Source organism: Eulemur rufifrons, chromosome 6, assembly GCF_041146395.1.
Source record: "Eulemur rufifrons isolate Redbay chromosome 6, OSU_ERuf_1, whole genome shotgun sequence".
Lineage (NCBI taxonomy): Eukaryota > Metazoa > Chordata > Mammalia > Primates > Lemuridae > Eulemur > Eulemur rufifrons.
In genome coordinates, this window is record NC_090988.1 from 8,506,442 (window position 1) to 8,526,792 (window position 20,351).

The following is a 20,351-nucleotide window of genomic DNA, read 5'->3' on the forward strand; positions in this document are numbered from 1 at the left end:
TTATGCAGTCTAAGCTCTTCCTACAGCAATTAAATTAGATTTCAACTTCTTTAGTCCCTAAAGCCTAATGAAGAGCAGCTGCATGTCATCCACATGGAGTATCCTTTATTTTAATTGTGAACTTTATTAAGTCACCCCTTAAATTTCTTTCTCCTGCTGAACAGCCCTCTTTCCTTGTGACGGTCCTCACAGGCCCTATGATATGGCCCTTTGATCATTTCCACTGAACGCCTCTGGGGTACTACAGCAGATGCTATAAACGTTTAATAAGGGTTCTGATAAAGATTCGATAGCACTCGTATGGCCGGAGGATATCTCATTCTGCCTGTACTTTTTACCCCAGATTATATGCTTTGTTGCAATAATTACTGTTTAGATACTAGCATTCTCTTGCAGGCTTATGTTCAGTTCTTGGCTGTTTCTAACTATCTTTCCATCCTACGTGGGCATGCTCTTGGGCAGTCGGTGGGTGGACTGGCTCTCCCCATGTGTCGGCTTGTACTGTTTTCCTGTAGCTCCCATTAGCCCATCTTCTACGAGTATCTGTGTAACTCCTTTTTCTCTCTTAGTTTCCCAGGGGAGTTCATCTGCCAAACCCCATTTAGCCACCGGGCAAGCAGGATCTACAACATTTGGTTCTGTTTTCTCGATGACCTGGTTACCTCTTTTGGGGCAGAGAAGAAATTATTCCCATGGACCATTTCTTTAGAATACTTCAGTGTAAGTTGCTGAATACTAGGGATGCTCTTGTGGAGGGAACTAAGTATTGCAAGAGAGATCACAATGACTGCTAAATGTAGATCCAACATCTTATCAGTGTTGTTATGATATGACACACAATTTTCATGGTGTTGCATCCATAACATTAGTTTTGAAATATAATCTATGCTCGGGACTTGGTGAAGCCAAATGCTCCCACCGTATAAATCAGCAAAGACTCAGTTCCTGCCAGCTGTCTTTCCAGAGTTGGCACCACATCCAGAAACCACGTTAGAATAACTTCCAGCTCACAGGGCACACCATTCCACAGGAGCAAGGTGCCTTCTGCCAAGACACCGATGCTGAGCAAGACACGGGTCACAGTCTCTCCTGCACCCATAGCTAAGAGACCACTCGGGGGCCATTAGGCACAGTTTAGTCTCCCTCTCCGTGAAGCTCCTAGTTTAATTAAAAAAATATATATATCCTCTGGCCTGACTCAAATAATGATGAGGATAATTTGAGATAATGAAGAAGTTTTTGATGATAAAATAAATCTGAAGGAAATTCTTTCAGTTTACCATTTCTAATTGTCTCAGTTAGAATGTCTTATTCAAATACCCAACATCCTCAGGAAGAAGAGGGGCACATGTGGGCACAAAGGACACCCAGTGGAAGACACAGAAGGGAACAATGGCTATGGGCACATCTGAATATCCACAATTAAAATGCAATGTCTCTATCTACTGAATACCTATTATGCATCAAGCACAGTCATACATTACTTCATTTATCCTTATAAAAATGTAAAGAGAAAAGCATTCTAGCTCTATTTAATGAAGTTAAATAACTTACTCTGGTCATACAGCCAGCAGAGGGCCCATCAGGGACTCAAACCCTTGTCTACCTGTTTTCAAAATCCATGTGTTAGCCAAAGGAGACAATTAAGAGACATCCCCATAGTCTACCTGAACAAACACACTTTCTCAGATACTGCAGTAATCTTGCTGGGAGTCGGACCTTTGGTGAGAATACGCAAAGCTGGATGACCTGGGAGCTTATTCGCTGTGTGGTGTGGGGATGCTTTATAAGGCCTATAGGATTTGTTATAAAAGGCTAAATATTTTTAGCTTTTGAGATTCTAAGGGTTTTAATCTCTCTATTGCTATTTTTGTCTCTTCTCCATATTTCTCTCTGCAAGTCCCCTGTCTCTTTCTCTGTCTGTCTGTCTCACAGTTTCTGTCTGTCTCTCTGCACACTTCACCCTTTTTTTTTTCATTTCTGAATGGGGGAGGGGCCAACCGTTAGGGAGGTTCAGGATCAGACTTGTGGCACATGGAAGGCCCAAACTTATACCTGAAGGCAGGAGAAGGAAACCAGTTTTATTCAAAGCTCAAGGGAGAGAGATTAAATGATAAAGAACACATGTCCTAGATTTTCTAAAACATCCTTTACTTCAAATGCTCAGGTGCCCTGTCCACACAAGCCTGTCTACACTTGCAGCTCAGCACATAGGGCTTCTCTGTGGAAAGAGGAACTTCAGATTCCCTTGTCTCGCGCCTAGCCTAGTCACCAGATGCAGAGGAGGAGGGGAGGAGCCATGTGTTCCTGTTGAAAATGCACCAGCACATTCACATCTATTCTGGAATTTAATCATCAAAATCATGTTATAGTTGACAAAACCAAAGCTGAGGGAGGATAAATAAATTGCTCAAGGTCACATAATAAGTGGTATAATCAGGATTCAAACCAAGATCTCACTAGTCCTCAATCCCATGCTTTTGACTGACACTACAGGAATTTAGAGCAGAGACATGGTCCAGGAATAAAGATTGTGCATTTGGACGGAGCTCTTCTGTGCTCTGTAGTTCAGAAAAAGAGCATGGTTTTCAGCACAGGAAATAAGAGCCCCACCCAACACGGAGTCCTCAAAAGAGCTAATGGGAACAGAAACTAAGTTGCAATTGCTTCACGACAGCTGAGGGGACATGAAGAGAGATTGGAGAGAATGGACAGATGATGTCCTAATTATGTATTCACTGTTGGCTTTCTCATGCTACAATACTTCAAGTTTTATTGGGACCCTTCGCAGCTTCCTTATGGTGGTTGGAGGTGGACAGGGCAGCCAGGTATCACCTTCCTCCTAGTATTGCAATATACAAACCACCTGTGATGAGCCTGTTAGGTCAGGCAGGCTCCATACATCGCATACGTTAAGGTGAACTTCCTGAAAATGATGTTTTTGTACATCAAAATGGTGAATATTAGCAATTTCATGTGGCCCAATCCAATACTATAATCCTGATCTACACATAGTTCTTTTCCTAGTTGTGTCAGAGCACAGAGCGCATGGTCAAAAGAAGCTGCTGCCCGAGTAACTCCTGTGCAGGGAGAAGAGCCACCCCCCTGTTTCTGGAGGGCAGCCAGGAAGGAGGAGGGTCCCCGGAGTCCTACGTTGCCCTCTTGCTGCAACTGGCTTCTGCACAGGTGGTGGGCAGCAGAATAAGAGCTGACCACACGACAACCATGACCTGCTTCATCATACCTCTCCTCAAATGTCTGGGGACACAGGGTGAAGGGGCTCTGTGTGCCCAGGAGAAGAGGAGAGGATTGGGGCCCCGCTTCCAGAGCTCAAATACCCATCCTATCACTTAGTTTCTATGCCAACTGAACTTCTGTCCTCTTCAGTCTTCCCATCTGTAAAATCATGACAAATGTAGCAATGTTGTAAAAATGAATGGAACTAATACATACGTAGGTAGCAATTAGGATTGCACCTAGCACATAGTAGGCAGTCAGCAAATTTAAACTACAACTACTGTGGGAGCCTATTCTTTACAATTGTAAAGCCCTGAAGTCTGTCCATCAAACTCACTGCAGGACGGTTCCAGCTCTGAATAATCAGAGTAGTCACCCCATCTCTCCCCTACCACTCTAGCTATCCCTACAAATTAAGGAGGGCAGGACAGTGTCAAAGGGAGGTAATTGTTGTCCCCATGGGTTCTAGCTTGTGATGAACACCCTGGCAGAAAACTAAGGATGCCTTCTTTTTAAATACGGTAAACCCTAGTTTGGGGTGTGATGTGAAGAGAGGGTTTTTAAAGGGGTTTAGGATCCACATGCACGTAAAACATTGCTGCAGCTGCAATACATCTTTCTCAACATATACTGCACCACTCATATGGCTTCTCAATATATACGAATGCTAGTGTTTAATTTAATACACATTGTTTAGAAGTGGTACAAAAATTTATAGCTGTTTCCATTGTAATTTTTTTTCTATCATTGGGTACTAAAAATACAATTACTTTAATGTGGGAGCTTGAGACATTTTTCAAGCCTTTTATTTAGAAATTCTGAGGACCACCATATAATGGAAGAAACATAAAACCATGAGGTCAAAGACTTGACTTTTGGTGGAAGTGTTGCATTTCTAACTGACTATGGGGCCTGGAGTCACTTTGTTTCTCCATGCCTCAGTTTCCCCTGTGTAAGATAAAAGAATTGGTAGTAATAGGATTTCTAGTGATCTGGTCTAAGGAAATAATTTTAAAACTGGAATAAGGCCATAATCATAGAGATGTTCACTGAAACATTATTTATAACAGCAAAAAATTAGAACAACATTAATGTCCAAACATAGGGTAATGGTATTGTACATCTACTTGATGTAATATAATGAAACCAATTAAAATGATGTTCACTAATACTATGTAACGGCATGGAAAATTGCTTCTGATCTATTCTTAAAAGAAAAAAATTGAGATATAATGATATGATTATAACTATACAATAAAAACCATAGCAGAGAATAAGAAAAAATTAGAAAGAAATACATTAAATGTAATTGTGCATGAGTGACTTTAAATCTTTTTAAAGCTACTTTTGTTTGGTTTCCAATTATATTTAATAAGGATACATTACTTAAACTAACCAAAATACATCAATAACCATCAGAGTGTTGGGTTAAATGTTTTCCAAAGCCCTTTCAGTTCTAAAATCCAACACCCGTCAGGAAGATTTAAAGATATAACAGATTCATGAAAGCGCTTTTAGACGTATGCAGCGCTGCATGATTATAAAGTCTCCTTGTTATTAACTTTGTACGGAGCAAGAACTAACACCAACCCACTCACAGAGAAAAGTAGCCACATGAGAAGGAGGCAGATGACACTCTACTCACTTGCTGTGAAGCTTCTTTTGGCCAGAATATTCTTGAGGCAACCTTTGGAAGAATGAATTTCACACAGCTTTCGACATGCAGTCCTCTCTGCCCTTTGTACTGACATCATCGTCAAGCAGATTTTGCTGCATTCTCAAGTGAAGGGCAGACAGATGGCCAGAGCCCAGCCTGGGGACTCGTGTCTACTTAGAGTATCAGGGATGCTCTGCAGGGAAGGGGGAGATGAGGATGACTGTCCCTGCAAGAAACGGGGACAGGTAGGAAGACTATAATAAAAAGCGAACCGAAATGGCTGACGGGATTTCTCTCAGAAAACTCCAAGGAAGCCCACTCGCACATGCTAAAGCCCAGGGGAACTTGAACGCCATGAGGGATCAGCCCAGGAAAGTCAGTCGTTGGCCCAAATCATAGGTCACAATTTATGCCAGAGCAGATGCAACTGCTAGGGCATGTCTTTATTTCATCCAAGGTGGATCACCTCATCCCCACCCAAAGAAAGCTAAGAGAGCAGACAGAACAAGGTGGAATAATACATAACTCTAAGCTGGGCTCAAATCCAAGAAATCTGGGTTTGACCCGTGACCCTGCAAACTGCAAACTATATCCACCTTGGGCTGGCCACGTGACACCTTTGAGCTTCAGTTTACTCATGTAAAAATGGGGTTAACCTGCTTTGGAGGAGCATTAAAAAAGATTAAACGATATAACAGGTGAGATGCCTGGTAGCTACTAGGCCCTGAGGGGTCCTCTCAGCTTAACATGTGGATTTGAGGCAGCCTGGAAAATAGATTCAAGTTTGTGGTTCCAAATGTCTAACACAAACCTTTGTGGCACCAAGAAAAATCAGTGAGTCAAAATGAATTAAATATATATTTTCTACATTCCCCATCTATTTGTGTTTGCTTTTGTTAGAGCCCTAAACTCTAGGGCATGTCACTTGACAAGACAAGGAAAATTTAAAAGCTCAGATGGTCAAAGGGACCCGTTTTTCCCTGGTTAGTCCTGAGTCACTGCCATGGTCCCTTGGGAGACTCCCAGGCAAGCAGTCAAACCACAGGATTTACTAGACCAAGGGGCCTTACAAGTATGGAGTCCAAAAGTGAGAGGAATAAGGCTCAGAGAGATGAAGTGAGCTACTCAGAGTTGCACAGTTAAAAAACAACGTCAGCGTTCAATTTTATGTCTGCCATTCCCAACTTAATATTTTTTCACCACATAGTTTTTGATGATTCAAAATATACTTTTCTGACTTGTGAAATGTGGAATACGTGCAGTGGACCTGGAGGTTTGAGGGCATCCCGTACGCGGGCACCAGGCTGCCGGCCACTGCTCTAGCTGGAGGTCCGGACCCACACAGGAACAGGGCAGAGAAACACACGAAATGATGCTAACGCCAATGCCTTGCACCGAGATTGGTTTTAAAAGTCTAGTAAATATTTATAGATTTAACTCTTTTATTTGGGCAAGACAGATTCGGACCCTATTTCGTAGATGAGGAAGGAGGTCGGATATTTTGCCCAATGCCCCACAGCCCATCAGTGGTAAAAATGAAGCAAGCGGCCCTCTCTCTTGACAGGAAGAGAGAGAATTCTTTACATGAAACCTTTATACCTGCCCTTCCGGAGCATGTTCCTCAGTGTTGGGAACTCGCATGGACGGCTCATGCCGCGTCCCCTGTAGGAGCTGCAACACCCTGTCGGGACACTGGGCTTAGGGAGTGCGTCGGGAACTTCTTGCAGGTTGCTGCATGAGCCTTGGGAGTCCAGAGATATCAGAATGTGTTTATCTGCCCAGAGCTTGAAGACAGTGGGCATTTTTGAAAGATAAATATAGGCAATCAAAGAACAAATGTGTTGACATCTGGTACCGGGGATGGGGGCGGAGGAGAAAAAGACGGAGGAAATCAAGTAGACTTTACCAACTCCACCGCGCCATTCCTGGGCGGGCAGCGGGAAAGCACCAGTCACTTCTCCCTCTACAGTTTAAGTAAAAGGAGCATTACAGAGGTGAATTAACATTTAAAAAGAATGTAAAAACTCAGAGCTGTTCTAATGATGATTAATGGAGAGCTATAAGGGGGCCATGACCTGCTAGTGTCATTAAATGGATTGGCAGGTTTCTGAGCATTAATTATAAATAGCCACAGGAGTTCTCCTGCTTAACAGAATGATGATAAATCCAAGTCTCTGAGAGAGAAGAAAGGAAAGCAAAAAGGGGAAAAAAGTTTGCATGTGAGTGTCTGCCTGTGTGTTGCAGGGAGCAAGACAGAGACGGCGCGCCGAGGGAATGAGATAAATGATAAATTAGACCCTGCCAGTCAATCACATTTTCTAAATGTTTTATGTCCCAAAAGCTATAAAAGCAATATTCCTCTCTGCCCTTATTGGAACCATTTCTGTTCAGCAATCACATCAGTTTCCTTGGGGATTTCAACTGAAATGCGCTTTGCCTTTTCTTTTATATTTACTCTCTAGCCTGTGACCAAGGAAGGATCAGAGTCCCCACACAAAAGGGCCAGAGAGACACCCAGTGATCAGGAGGGTAGTGGGTGGAGTGAGGGGTGCTGGTGGGGGCCATGAGGAGGGACTCTCTGCTCCGGCTGCCACCTGGGCAAAGTAAACAAAAGCAGAGGGGCTTTTGGTTCCCAACCTGGGATGGCCTCAGAGAAACATCCAGTGCCCAACACAGTAGCTGTGAGAGCTCACCAAAGCTTTGCAGACTTACTAGACTATAAGCACCATGAGGGCGAGGATTGATTTTTTTTTTTTTTTGGTCTATTTTATTCACTGCTTCACCCCCAGAGCCTAGAACGGCAGCTCGTGCACCATTGGCACCCTGCAAATGTTAGTATTTGTGGAATGAAGGAGGGAACAGACGAACTTACCCATGACTAAGAATGCATGCAGGCCTCATTCCAGAAGCTGAGGTCAATGCTGAGAAAGCTGGGTTCTGCAGGGCCGCTCAGTAGCTGGACATTCAGGTAAGGAACACGCCCCTTTGTGCAGAGGTTCTCCTTCCTAGACAGCTGCCATCAGCCCTGCAGTGATACCATGCGGCTTTTCTCCTAGCCTGCTCTTGGAAATGCCCTCATATTCTCTGCAGTTCAGGGCTGGCAGATGAGAACCTAGAAAGGTGAAGGGACTGATCCAAAGTCACTCAAACAGCTAGTCGAGGGGCCAAGGCTGAGTCCCTTCCTGTTTTCTCTTCATTGCACACCGTGCCTCTCTGCTTCTCCCTTGGCTTTCCAACATGTGGGCCAAGCGGTCTCAACCACTTAGGGGGCTGCATGCCAGGTGAAAGGTTGGTCCAGGGATGGGCAGCTGTCCCCAGGAGGCCCTCCACTGGTGCCCAGACTCCGCTGGGCCTTGGTAATGACCCATGGCAGAGAAGAGAGGAAGACGGAGGGTGTGGTAGGGAGAGAAATGAGACAGGTTGGGAAGAAGGGATGAAAGAATCCAGGGTTGGGAATAATGGACACTCCCGGACGATGCTGTATTTTTTGCGTGCCGTTCCTTTTCAAGGCTTTCCACTGCAAGTCATTATTTCAGCTGATTGGAAAATCGTGTTGAAAGACCTGCTTCTCCAGTACAATTTTCTTCATATCCTATTAGTTGCAATACAATTACAGAGAATACATCAATTCCTGGCCTGCCTGCTGTTGCTGCCAGAGCCACCTATTAAAAAGCGGCCTTATTAATGGAATTGTACATCTAGGATTAATCGGCTTGCGTTGGCCATTTACATTTCTCATTCCACAAGCACTTTTGTTTGCTTAATAGGCTGAAGGAGGTAGGAAATGACACAACAAAAGCCTCTCCCAATTGCCACGCGTATCACTGGTGGATTTAATATCCCTTTCCTTCTTTCATCCTCAAGTGCTGCACAGGGATAAGATCTGGCACATGCCACTGGGGAAAAGCGAAGCCGCAGCCGAACAGCGATTGGTGGGAACAAGAGAGGAAGGACGGGCGGGGACAGCTGCCGGGGCCAAAGGACGGTCCTGGCGCTGTTGGGGAGAAGCACCGGCCCTGCTCCCTGTTCCCTCTGGGGTTGAGGGAGGAGCAGCACAGGAGGCCCAGGCCCAGGAAAGCAGGACCCCAGGAGGGATGGGGGAGGGGAAAGGGGAAGTCACCCTGCACTAGTGGAAGGGACATGATCTACCTTTGGCCTAGTGGTGCTTTATCCAGGCCCAGGTGTAATCCCGGACCTTCCCCACCCCCATCTACCCATTCCTCCTTCACTTCTCTATGGTTTAGGGTTAGTGAATTCCAAGTCACTCCACTATTATGCCAAGCAAAGCACAGTGCGCCAGGAAGGAGACCACGCGTGGGGAGGTGAGGGAAATCACACACGCACATTGGCTTTCTTTTCTGCTTTTGGCATGGACTAACCTGACACTTTGGGGGTTCTCTTTAGAATTTGGGGAAGGAAAATTAAGAGTGTCATGGCACAGTCCTTGAGTTCACTGGATTCCAGGAGATCAGCTAACAGGTGGATGTCTCTGTAGCAATAGTCTGCCTAGGAGAGGGTGTTCCAGAGAGAGATCCCACCCCATGAGAATAGCCCTAGCACATGACAATTGGCCCTGACTGCAGGGGAGTTGTGCTGAAAGTAGGGTAGAAGGGGCAGGGGGATGCTCCAGGCCTCCGTCATCCACATCAACTCTCTGGAGCATGGGTAGGACGCATTTAACCATATGCGTGCCTTCATTTACCTCTTCGTTAAAGAAGGTGAACCCCAGTCCACCCCATGCTGGCTCAGGAAGTTCCCTGGAATATCAGAGAGCGGTGCAAGCTCCCCAGGGAAAAGTTACTCCGGAATAATAGAACTTGGGCCTCTTAATCAAATTCTGATCTCAAGAGAACTCAGCTTTCCAGACTTGCAGAGCAGGTTGGGGCCTGAGAGGAGGAGGACAGGTAGGTTCTACCACGGGGTGGAGCTTCTTTATTAAAGGAAGAGGTAACACATGTCCAGCCTGGCCAGGGCAGAGGACGGATTTCCTCTTCCCAGGCAGAAGACAACCAGCTCCTTTGCCCTCTCTTCTACCTGCTCCCGGAGGTGTTGCTTATAAAAAAAAAAAAAAAAAAAAAAAAAAAAAAGTCCTTCCAAAGGCGCGGCTTGACTGAATTTGCTTCCTCCCTTCCCCCACCCCCACCGATGAGCCGGAGAGGTCTGTGCAGGTCAGAAATGATGGACAGCTCAGGCGCACAAAGCCCAACCCCCTTCCCAGCCAGGGGCCCGGCGGTTACACAGAGGGCTCCCATCCCTGGGCTGATACCGCTGCGGCAGCAGAGCCAATGTATGCTGAAGCGCTGTAATATAGTATGACTTTTTGCTTTAATGGAATTTTCCCAAACCACTAGGAAAAAAGACTCCATTAACCACACTACAAAGGCCTCTACTTATTAGTATTTTAGAACAGTGGCAAAACATTTCTTGAATCTAATTATTGCTGACAAATATGAAAATTGAAATCAAAGTTAAATTTTCAGCTACAGTGCCTCATATGCCAGCCTCCTCTGACTTCAACTATTGCATCAACACATTTGTTCTTCCAGTAGTTCCAGCAGCACAACCTTGGTTATTTTCCCCTCGAACCGCCCTCCCTCCCCTCCCCCACTCCTTCCGGCTTGGCCCTGTGCATTTGGAAGCATTGAATCTGACATATTCATCTTGCTGCCGGGCACTGGGTAACCGACTTTATGTTTACCTGTCTCGGGTGCAGAAATGAGCTGAGGTGGGTGCCGGGGAAGCTGCTTCCGGCTCCCGCCCTCTCCTCCCGCCCCCAATCTTAGCCTTCTTTTTTTCAGGTAAAAGTCATTTGACTGATTTCAAATTCCTCATGATATCAGGACAGAAAAAAAAAAAAGGGACTTGTCAACACCTTTCTTTCTTTTCCTCTATGAAGCACACTGTAAAAATCAATCCCTTTTGTCACTTTGCTCTGCTTGCGAGAATGTTTAATGGATGTCAAGGGAGCTAATGATCGCTGGTAGAAAATTCATTTTAGATTTGCTATTTATAAAGTACTCAGTACTCAGGTGGGAAATTAACATGAGGCAAGGAGTGGGGCGGGGAGGGGCCTGGCTGGCAGGGAAGAGCCGGGCCCTGCCAGGTTGGCAGTGGCTCTGTGTAGGTGGCACCCAAAGCATCGGGGGACAGAAGCCCATGAGCAGAGGGGCTGTGTGGGATCATGCGAGAGTCTAGGCCAGGGAACACATAAACCTGGGCAAGTCGACCTTCCTGAGCCAAAATTTTCTCAGCAGTACAACAGTATCTCCAACATCTACCTCACAAGGTTGTCGAAAGGATTAAATAAAATATCACACATGCAACATTTACCAGTGCCTGGCACACAGTACTAGTACCCATGTCATAAATGTTAAATGTCTTTTCCCACAGCCCCGTGCAGTGAGGAAGATCAGTACAGAGGGCTAGCACAGAATCTGCTCCAGGACCTCGACTGGAACCGGCCTTGGTACTCACACACGAGCCTGCCTGCAAACCCCCAGCCAGCCTCGCCCCGGGCCTGCGGCGTCCAGGCAGTCAGAGCAGCCGGCGGTTCTCAAACTGGAGTGTGCATCAGAGCCATCTGGACGGCTTCTTCACACACAGAGGCTGAGGACTGCTGGGCCTCACCTTCAGGTTCAGGTCAGTGGGGCTGTTGTGGGGCTCAAGAATGTACATTGCTGACACGTGCCAGGGGATGCCGGTGCTGCTGGCCAGGGGAGAACCACAGAGACACACATGCAAACTGAACTGTCCTCGGAAATGCTGATGCACTGCTGTCTCCCAGGCCTGTGTCACTCTTGACTTCCTAGTACCTCCCAGATGGACAGGTGGAACAAGTCCTTCCCCAGCCCTGACCTCAATCCAGGACAGGACTCAGAATTTTGAAGGAAATCACTGACTGCTAGTTCATTCCCTCCCGAATTTTACATCACTGGTTAAGCGGAAGAGGCAAATGCTGAAGTTAATTTTCTAGTTTTCTTCAATGTGTAGCCATGCCTCAGTTTCCCCTCCCTATATGCAATTGGTTCCTCCAGGGCTCAAATGGATCAGCTTTGTTCCCTCCCCCAAGCCCTCTCAGTCCCACCTGGAACTCCAGGTCAGAGGCGCTGGTCTGCTCTGGCCCTCACCTTTCGTCGAGTCTCTCCTTTTCCTGGGCTTCCCTTGGATGTTTCTCTGTTATATTTGGATTAACTGCAAATCTCCTTTGATTACTCATCTCTGTTGAAACAGACAACCTGTTGCCACGTGTTTGATTACTGAATCCCAGGGGAGTTCCGATTTGTAATGCAGCCAGTTACAGCACACTCAGCATCGCACACACAGTCACTGAGCTGCTAATTCATTGTCTAAGAAGTTGCTTTCAGTTTCTGATTTTTCAATAATAAGCTTCTCGGGAAGCCCTAAGCTGTGGAAATAAGCCGAAAACTGCTTTTCCAGTCATTTACATGAACATAAGCAGATTTTGGGGGGGTGGGGTGGGGATAGCTTTACATGTTATTGCCAGGGTTTTGGAGGGCCCAGGGAAGATCACCCACCACGTCTGCAGGTCTGGAAAAGCACACAGGGAAGTAGGCTGGCTTGCAGGAAACCTGACATCAGGGCAAATGATAAATCTCGAAATTTCTCCTGACGCCCTGGCTGCCGCTCTGCCGGGGCTGGGCTGATATTCTGGGCACCAGCAAATTGTTCTGTCAGCAAGCTGCTCCCTCAGCTGCATCTTGTTAGGAAGCTTGTCATTCATTCCCCAGCCACAGCACCACGGTCCCACCCTCTGAGGTGGCATCCTGTCACCTGGGACAGGTATAAGGGACAGGCCCCAGGAAACCTGCCCAGGAGCCAGGGCCCCAGGGAAGGGAGTGCAATCTCCAGGAAGGCTGCTGCTGACTTTCCTGGAGGGGGATGCTGATTCAGGGCCCGGCCCATAATAGATGCTCAGTTATTTTAACTGAAGGGAAGACTTTTCTGGCATGTGGGCTACTTTCAACCACGATCTTACTTCTTTCTCCCTGTATTCATTCTCTTTCTCTCTCTTTCTGCCTCCCCCACTCCCTCCTATCCCCCCTCCAAATATGGGTTTAACAAATAATCCAGTGAGCTAGAAACAGCAGCATTTTTTCTCTTCCCTCCAAATCACACGCATCCCTATAAAATGTAAGTAACTAGGCTATTAACACTCACTTCTACCTTTTAGATACTGATTCTGATCAGGCTATTTCCTTTACCTTCCTAATACTTACAGGCAAAAGGTAGGGTACCTGATTGAAAGCACACACACAAAAAGATGCCAAATTAAATCTGAATTTCAGAAAAAGAACAAAATTTCGTATTGCTAGTATGTGCTACACATAATAAAAAATCATTTGTTTACCTGGAATTTAAATTTATCTGGTGTTCTGGATTTTTATTTGCTAAATTTGGCAACCCTCGCAAAAGGAATATGTATTTACTCACATCCATAAGTACACATGTGTACATATTTACATGGCTTACATGCAACCAAGCTCCCTTTGTCTAGGGGGTTGGCAGGTCTTTCTACAGTGAGTATATTTCAGGAAACGGAGACCCCTTCCACGAGGCAGGGCCATGACCTCTGCTCGCTCTGACCCCTCGGAGCCCAGCCCTGCAGTGGCCCTGCCAGCAAGATCTCCCTCCACGTGCACTGCACAACTCCTTTAAGTCAGTGGTTCTCAAACTTTTGGGTGAATCACCTGAAGGGCTTTTTATTTTTTTCTTTTTAGACAGGGTCTCACTCTGTTGCCTGAGCCAGAGAGCAGTGGTCATAGCTCACTGCAACCTCCAACTCCTGGGTTCCAGCCATCCTCTTGCCTCAGCCTCCTGAGTAGCTGAGACTGCAAGCCTGCTCCACCACACCCAGCTGATTTTTCTATTTTTTGTAGAGACAGGGTCTTGCAATGTTGCTCAGGCTGGTCTCAAACTCCTGGCCTCAAGCAATCCTCCTGCCTGGCCTCCCAAAATGTTAGGATTACAGACGTGAACCAAACCACCGTGCCCGGCCCTAAAGGACTTCTTGAAACACAGATTGCTGGGTGTGGTCCCGAACTTTCTGGTGCATAGAGGGCCATGGTCAGAGTAGTTGGGGTATTCCGCACCTCGAGCATTTCTCATTTCTACCTGTGCAGAACATATCAAGTCCTTTCTTCTAGCTATTTTAAAATATACAAATATTCAATACATTGTTGTTAACCACAGCCACCCAATTCTGCTGGCATTGTTCTCCTTTTTCAGTCTTTCACACTCTTTTCCTGGCCTTATTATTCCATCACCCTCAACATTAAAATGAGGACGTTCTACTATACTCCACTATATGCCTGCAGCATTGCAAAGGCACGGGGCTGTGGAAGGGCTTCGGTGCTCAGTGTTCCGTGGGGCCACGTGGCAGAGTGAAGAGGGGCCATAGATGACTGTGGCAGGGAGGCCCAGTCACTAACAGCTGCCCTATCAGCAAGCCTTGGAAAACTCTGGCTTCTAATTTTCCAGTATGTACTGAGTGACAGATATTTCCACCACATGATCCAGTTAAACATGAAAACTACATTCCAAGGACATTTAAATGCTCCATTTTACAGATGAGGAAAATAAAGGCTTAGGGGAAAAGTCAATTCCTAAAGTAAGAGTTAATGATAAGACTGGGATGAAACTAGGGTATTGTGTTGCTATGGAAATCAATAAATATATTAATATTTGATGTGGATATTCTCTGTAAACTGTAAAGGTAAGAATGTATCTTTGTAATTCCTCAAAGACTCAGTGCAAGAGAGAAATAGGCATGTTTGGGAGATGGTTCTAAATGGCAGGACCAGAACCAGAAAAAGGATGGAGAAAGAAGGTAGGGGTGGATCAAGTTACATTTTAAAACCCAGAGAAAAGAGAACGGTATGAGGAAAGAGTGACTGATGTCGCGTGAAGTCCTCCGGCTCATCAGCTCTTTCCCCCATTGCGCAAGCACCTAGTTCAGCTCTTTTTTGCTTTCTTGAAAAACCAGCCTGCAGGTATACAGACACATACGTGTCGACCTGGACATGCATGTGCGCAGACACACACCGTTTTCCCCACATTATGCTCAGGGAAAATAAAAGCCAGCAAATGCAAACTCCTTTAACTTCCTGCCACCAAGCTTAAAAATTTATCTGCATCCATCCTGCGCCAAGGACAGCTAATTATCTTTTTTCTTTTCATTTTTCTTTATTAACATAACATAAAATATACCATTTAAGAGTGCAATTCAGTGGCATGAGTACGTTTAGAAGATTGTGTAACTATAACCACCATCCATTTCCAGAACTTTCTCATCATCCCACATAGAAACTCTATGCCCAGTAACTAACTCCTTGTTCTCCTCCCTGCCAGCCTCTGATAACCTCTCTATGAATTTGCCTACTCCAGATACTTCTAGTAAATAGAATCATAAAGTATTTGTCCTTTTGTATCTGGTTTATTTCTCGTAGCATAATGTGTTCCAGATTCATCCATGTTGCAGCATGTATCAGAATTTCCTTCCAAGGCTGAATTATATCCATTGTATGTATATGCCACATTTTGTTTATCTATTTATCATTAATGGACACTTGAGTGGCCCCTTCTCAACTATTGTGAATAATGCTGCTGTGAACATTGATGTGTAAAAACCTGTTTGCATCCTGCTTTCCATTCTTAGGGACATAAATCCAGGAGAATTGCTGGGTCATACGGTAATTCTATGTTTAGCTCTTTGAGGAACCACCAAACAGTTTCCACCGTGGTTTTATCACATTACATGCCCACCAGCAATGCATAGGGTTTTATTTTCTCCACATCCTCTCCAATACTTCTTTTTCTCTCTTTTTTTTTTATAATAGACATCACAATGGGTGTTAAGTGGTACCTTGTTGTGGTTTTTATTTGTGTTTCCATAATGACTGGTAATGTTGAAAAACCACAGTTAGTTGCCACAAAGTAGGTGGCAATGCTTTAACCACCTGTGTGCCCTGTGGGCCCGAGGGCCTCTGCCATCCTTATCAAAGGGCATACTAACCTTCCTTCTTTCATCCAACACACTGAGAGAAACCTATGTCTTAATCTCCATCCTCCCTCTTTGGACGGTGATAGGCCCCTGAATTTGTCTGGGCATGTGGTCACCCAGAGTGGATGGTGAGTTTCCCACACTGGCTTACATCTAGATGTGTCAGTGAGACTAAAAACCTTTTGAAATAATTATGCACGTTTTCTAACTCCACTTCCTCATCCCATTTCTATCTCCCACCCTGTGGCTCCACCCCATAAGACGGTTCTCCCCAGGAGGATAGAAGATTTTCTTGTGACTAAGTATAATCTCCCTTGATCCTTTAGAAGCATTTGACACTGCTAATATTCCTACTTTCCCCAAACTGACATCCTTTGACCTCAATGACATCATTCTGTCCTGATTGTCTGTGTATGTTTTGGTTGCTCCTTGATACTCTGCTTGCCTATGTCCCTTCTCCTCCCAACTTTTAAGCACAGTGATCTGCCCTCATTTTACATACTCTCCACTCTCTCCATGGGTAATTAACTGTGTCTGTGTTGAGGACTATCTTTGTTCAAGCTCAGATATTTCTCCAGAGTTTATTGGAGAGCTCCTGGTTGACCTATTGTGACTCAAATTGTGTTCATTACCATCTCCCTAAAACCCACCTCTGAGCCATTCACTCAGAAACCAGAAGGCCTCTTATACTTCTCTTTATCACTCATAATCCTCTTCCATCTCCACCTCCAAGTCCTAACCCTCTACCTTTTAACCCCAACTCTCACATAACTCCATGTCTCTCCACCTCTGCAACTCCCACCCTGGTGGCCTCATGCCTAATTGGTTGAAACATCTTCTAGGAGGCTCCCTTCCCTCTAGTCTTGCCCCCTTTCAATTTATTTCCCAAATTGTAGCTAGAGTGACATTTTCACATTTTCAGCTAACCCAAATTATAGTGCTTAATCACCAAAACTGCAAATGTGATCTTGTCATTATTTGGCCTACAACCCTTCAATGCACTTTCTTCCCTCAGCATAAAATCCTCAATAAGAACCACTCCAGGTGTGAGCTCTGCCTGCCTCTCTACTTAGACCTCTTGTCTTTCTACCTACATCCCTCCTCCCCTCACACAAACACACTCACTCTGGCCAGATTTGAGTCCAGAATCCTGAATTCCTACCATGCTGTCTTGCCTGTAGACTTTTGCTTATGCAGTTTCCTCTATAACACTCATCTCTCCTCTTACCTGGTTAAATCTACTCACCTTTATCTCTTTAACATAGTTTCCTTCCAGAAAACTTTTCTGAGCTGAAAAATCTTCCAAATGCTGCCATAGCAAACCCAACATGCTTTTTATTCCAGTACTTACCACATTAAATCTAATTGTCTATTTCACTATGTAAGAACTATGCCTGCCTTGTGTATGCCTAGTACGCAGTAGGGTCTGAATAAATAGTTCTGGAGTGGATAAAATACAAATGTAAGTGAGCACTTGGTCATACCTTCAGATTTATTATGTTGTTTTTGTATCATTAATTTTAATGATGTGGAGATGACATGTCTATACCATTTGGAGTTCACACAAAGCTGATAAAGACAGCTCATCAGAATCCAAAAATAATCTCAATGGACTTAAATAGTGGACATGGGCTGCAATAAAATTTCAAACAATTAAAAGGAACATTTAATGAGAATTAACTGCAAGTGAGGATTGGAGAGGTGTTGTGCAATAGATTATTTTGTGAGAGGTACATGTACAACCTCAACATGAACCAATGGTGTGGTATGTCCAAAAAAAAAAAAAAAAAAAAAAAAACCAAAGAAACTAACACAATAATTGAGTGAACCTATATAACTATAAAGTCCAGAATTCACTAGGTAATAGTCCACTCCCCAGTTTGCCAACCAGATTACTTCTGGAAGAGTCTGCCCTGGTAATACCCTGGGCATGCTCAGAAGATAGTGGTCAGATGATTCGTGCTCTAGAAACTGTGCCATAGGATGACCACAGGAAGGAACTAAGAACGTCAAGGTAAGATGAGCAGGTCCATGATACTCATCTCTTAGAAAGTGGCTCACACACTGTTACTTGTATCCTAGCACTAAAAGGCAGAAGTTAGGGAGAGGCACATTTTTGTTCCACATAGATTCATTAGAATTGTATTCAGCTGCAAGTAAGAGAAACCTAATTAAATGAAGTGTTTTTATACAAGGGAAAATAAGTGTAGAAATATGTATTCTAGAGCTAGTACAACTGCTGTGTCATCTTGAACCTGAGCTCCTTCTGTTAGATTGAGTCATACGAAATTGCCTGTACTCAGTTGTTTTCAATTTACCAAAACAGCAAGTCCATATGGTTTGATCCAAAAGCTTCTTCTCTGCCATCCTTGATGTGTATTCTTTGTCCTCCTGTCTTCACATTGGCCCCTGGACTTCCAGGCAAGATCTCAGGATCCCAGTCAAGAAGGAAAAATGATAAGAACCAAAAAGCCCAAACCATCAGAGTACAATCCTTAACCCCCCACCCAGCAATCCTGAGCTTGCAGCCTAGGGGCTTGACTGCACTGTAGGGCCACACCCAGCTGCCGGGGACTCTGGGAGGTGTTACACGTGGCCCACTGCCACCATGACAAGTCCAGTTTGTAAGGAGACAGGGTAGCATAGATACCGAGGAGGCAGCAAACGTGCCTGCCGGAATAGGGATGTCTTCTCTCACAGAGTTTACCCACTAGGAAAAGAGTGTTGACATCAGTTATTCTGAGCTATATCTACACAATAGAATGGTCTGTTGTTCTTTCAAAACAGAGATGACCTTGCCCTACTTCGACCTATTTGAAGAGGATTTCTGAGTCAGACCTGGGCATCTGCTTAGGACAATGTCCAGAGGTGATCCTGACGGGCAGCCAGAGTGAGACCACAGCTCGGGAGTGAGTGTCTGGTCACCAGAACTCTCCGGAATTGTGGAGCAGGGATGAGTGAACATCACCCAGGTGGGGTTATTACCTTGCCAGGGGGGCGGGGCATGTGAAATTCTCACAGCTCTGGAAGTCTGGAAAAATGGTTTTGGATTCAATGATTAAAACATTTTGACCTTGGACAAGGCTTTAACAGTGTGAAAAAGTCAGGAAAAAATAACGATAAGGCATTTAGAGCCTTCTATTAAGAAGCTTTCAAGGAAAAGGAAGGAGAAATATAAAACAATTAATTAATTCGTATTTGTTTTAAGAATTAGCAAAATGGTTTATCTGACTGTGGCTGTTCCTGCATCACCAACTGCATTAAGAGAAAAGCTGTCAATTAATCTTTTCCACGTCTGGGCCAAGTTTGCTCTTGACTGTTCCGGAGGAGAGTCAGCTGCCCCAGTGGCCTCCTTTGTGGAAGAAGGAGAAAGAGAGTAGATTTGGAGAAACAGGTAAGAAACACTCAACCGCTTCATCTTCTCTAAGTAAGCAAATCTGTCCTGCCACTGTCCTCTTTTCTTAGATTCGTCCCTCCTTGTTCCCATTGCTCCCCGCCGGCGGGCGCCTGCCTCCCCAGATGGGGAACGCAGGTTCTTTCCCCTTGCCCCACAGATCCGATCAATTCTCCACTGCAGGGACTACTTTCTGCTCTTGGGTAAGTTTACCCTGAAATACTGAGCTACGTGAGTACTGCTACCTAGGTGCCCGTAACATATGGTTTATTACTGATTCTAGCCGGAAGGCATTACTAGTATGTGGGATAACAGATTTAGGATGAAAAAAAAGTTTTGTCAGAAGATATGAGTCGAATCTCTAACAAGCTGACTTTAGAAAGGCCACATTCTGAGGTCAGGCTCTTGGGTACATGGGGAAAAGACACAGGCCTGGGATAGGGAAGAGTTGAATTATCAATATTAACAATACCTCACTGTAAGTCAGCAGAGCAATATGGGATCTCAGGCCTTCCTCCCTTCGACTCCCTCCTCCTTCTCCCTTCCTTCCGTTCATGAACAGGGACTGTTGCATTTGTCCTGGAGACTGTGCTAAGTGTCCTGAGAACATAGAGATAAGTGAGGCAGTCCCTGCCCTCCTGGAGCCCACAGCCTGGTGAGGGGAGAAGACATGGAGACAGGTCCCACCTGACGTGCTGTGGATGTGAAGAACAGAAGTCAGACCAAAGACAACGGAAGATGCAGGAAGGAAGTAGCCAGGGGCTTCAGAGGGGTGCTGAGCCTAGAATTTTGCCTTGAATTGCAGAAAGCATTTTCGAGGCAGACCCAGGCAGGGTGCAGCCCGGGCATAAGCAAAAGGAACAGTGGGCTCCTGTGCCCTGAGCAGGGAGTGGCAGAAACACCCAAAGGGTCCGAGGATCAGGGAGCACAGAGACTGAGATCAGCAGCACCCTGAGGCCAGCCCCTGAGATTGTCACTCGGATTTGGGAGCAGGAGAGGCCAGATCCTGTAACATGCTGGGCTACCCAGAATGCACAGGGAGA

At 45.3% G+C, this 20,351-nt stretch overlaps 1 protein-coding gene and 1 non-coding gene across 6 annotated transcripts in view; both read right to left on the minus strand.

Moving 5' to 3' along the window:
* NTM (neurotrimin) overlaps nucleotides 1-20,351 on the minus strand; it is an 894,060-nt gene that overhangs the window by 864,602 nt on the left and 9,107 nt on the right. The gene's annotated exons all lie outside the window — the stretch shown is intronic.
* Nucleotides 15,822-15,947, minus strand: LOC138385631 (U6atac minor spliceosomal RNA). The gene has a single exon (XR_011233851.1). It is a non-coding gene; the product is annotated as a U6atac minor spliceosomal RNA (small nuclear RNA).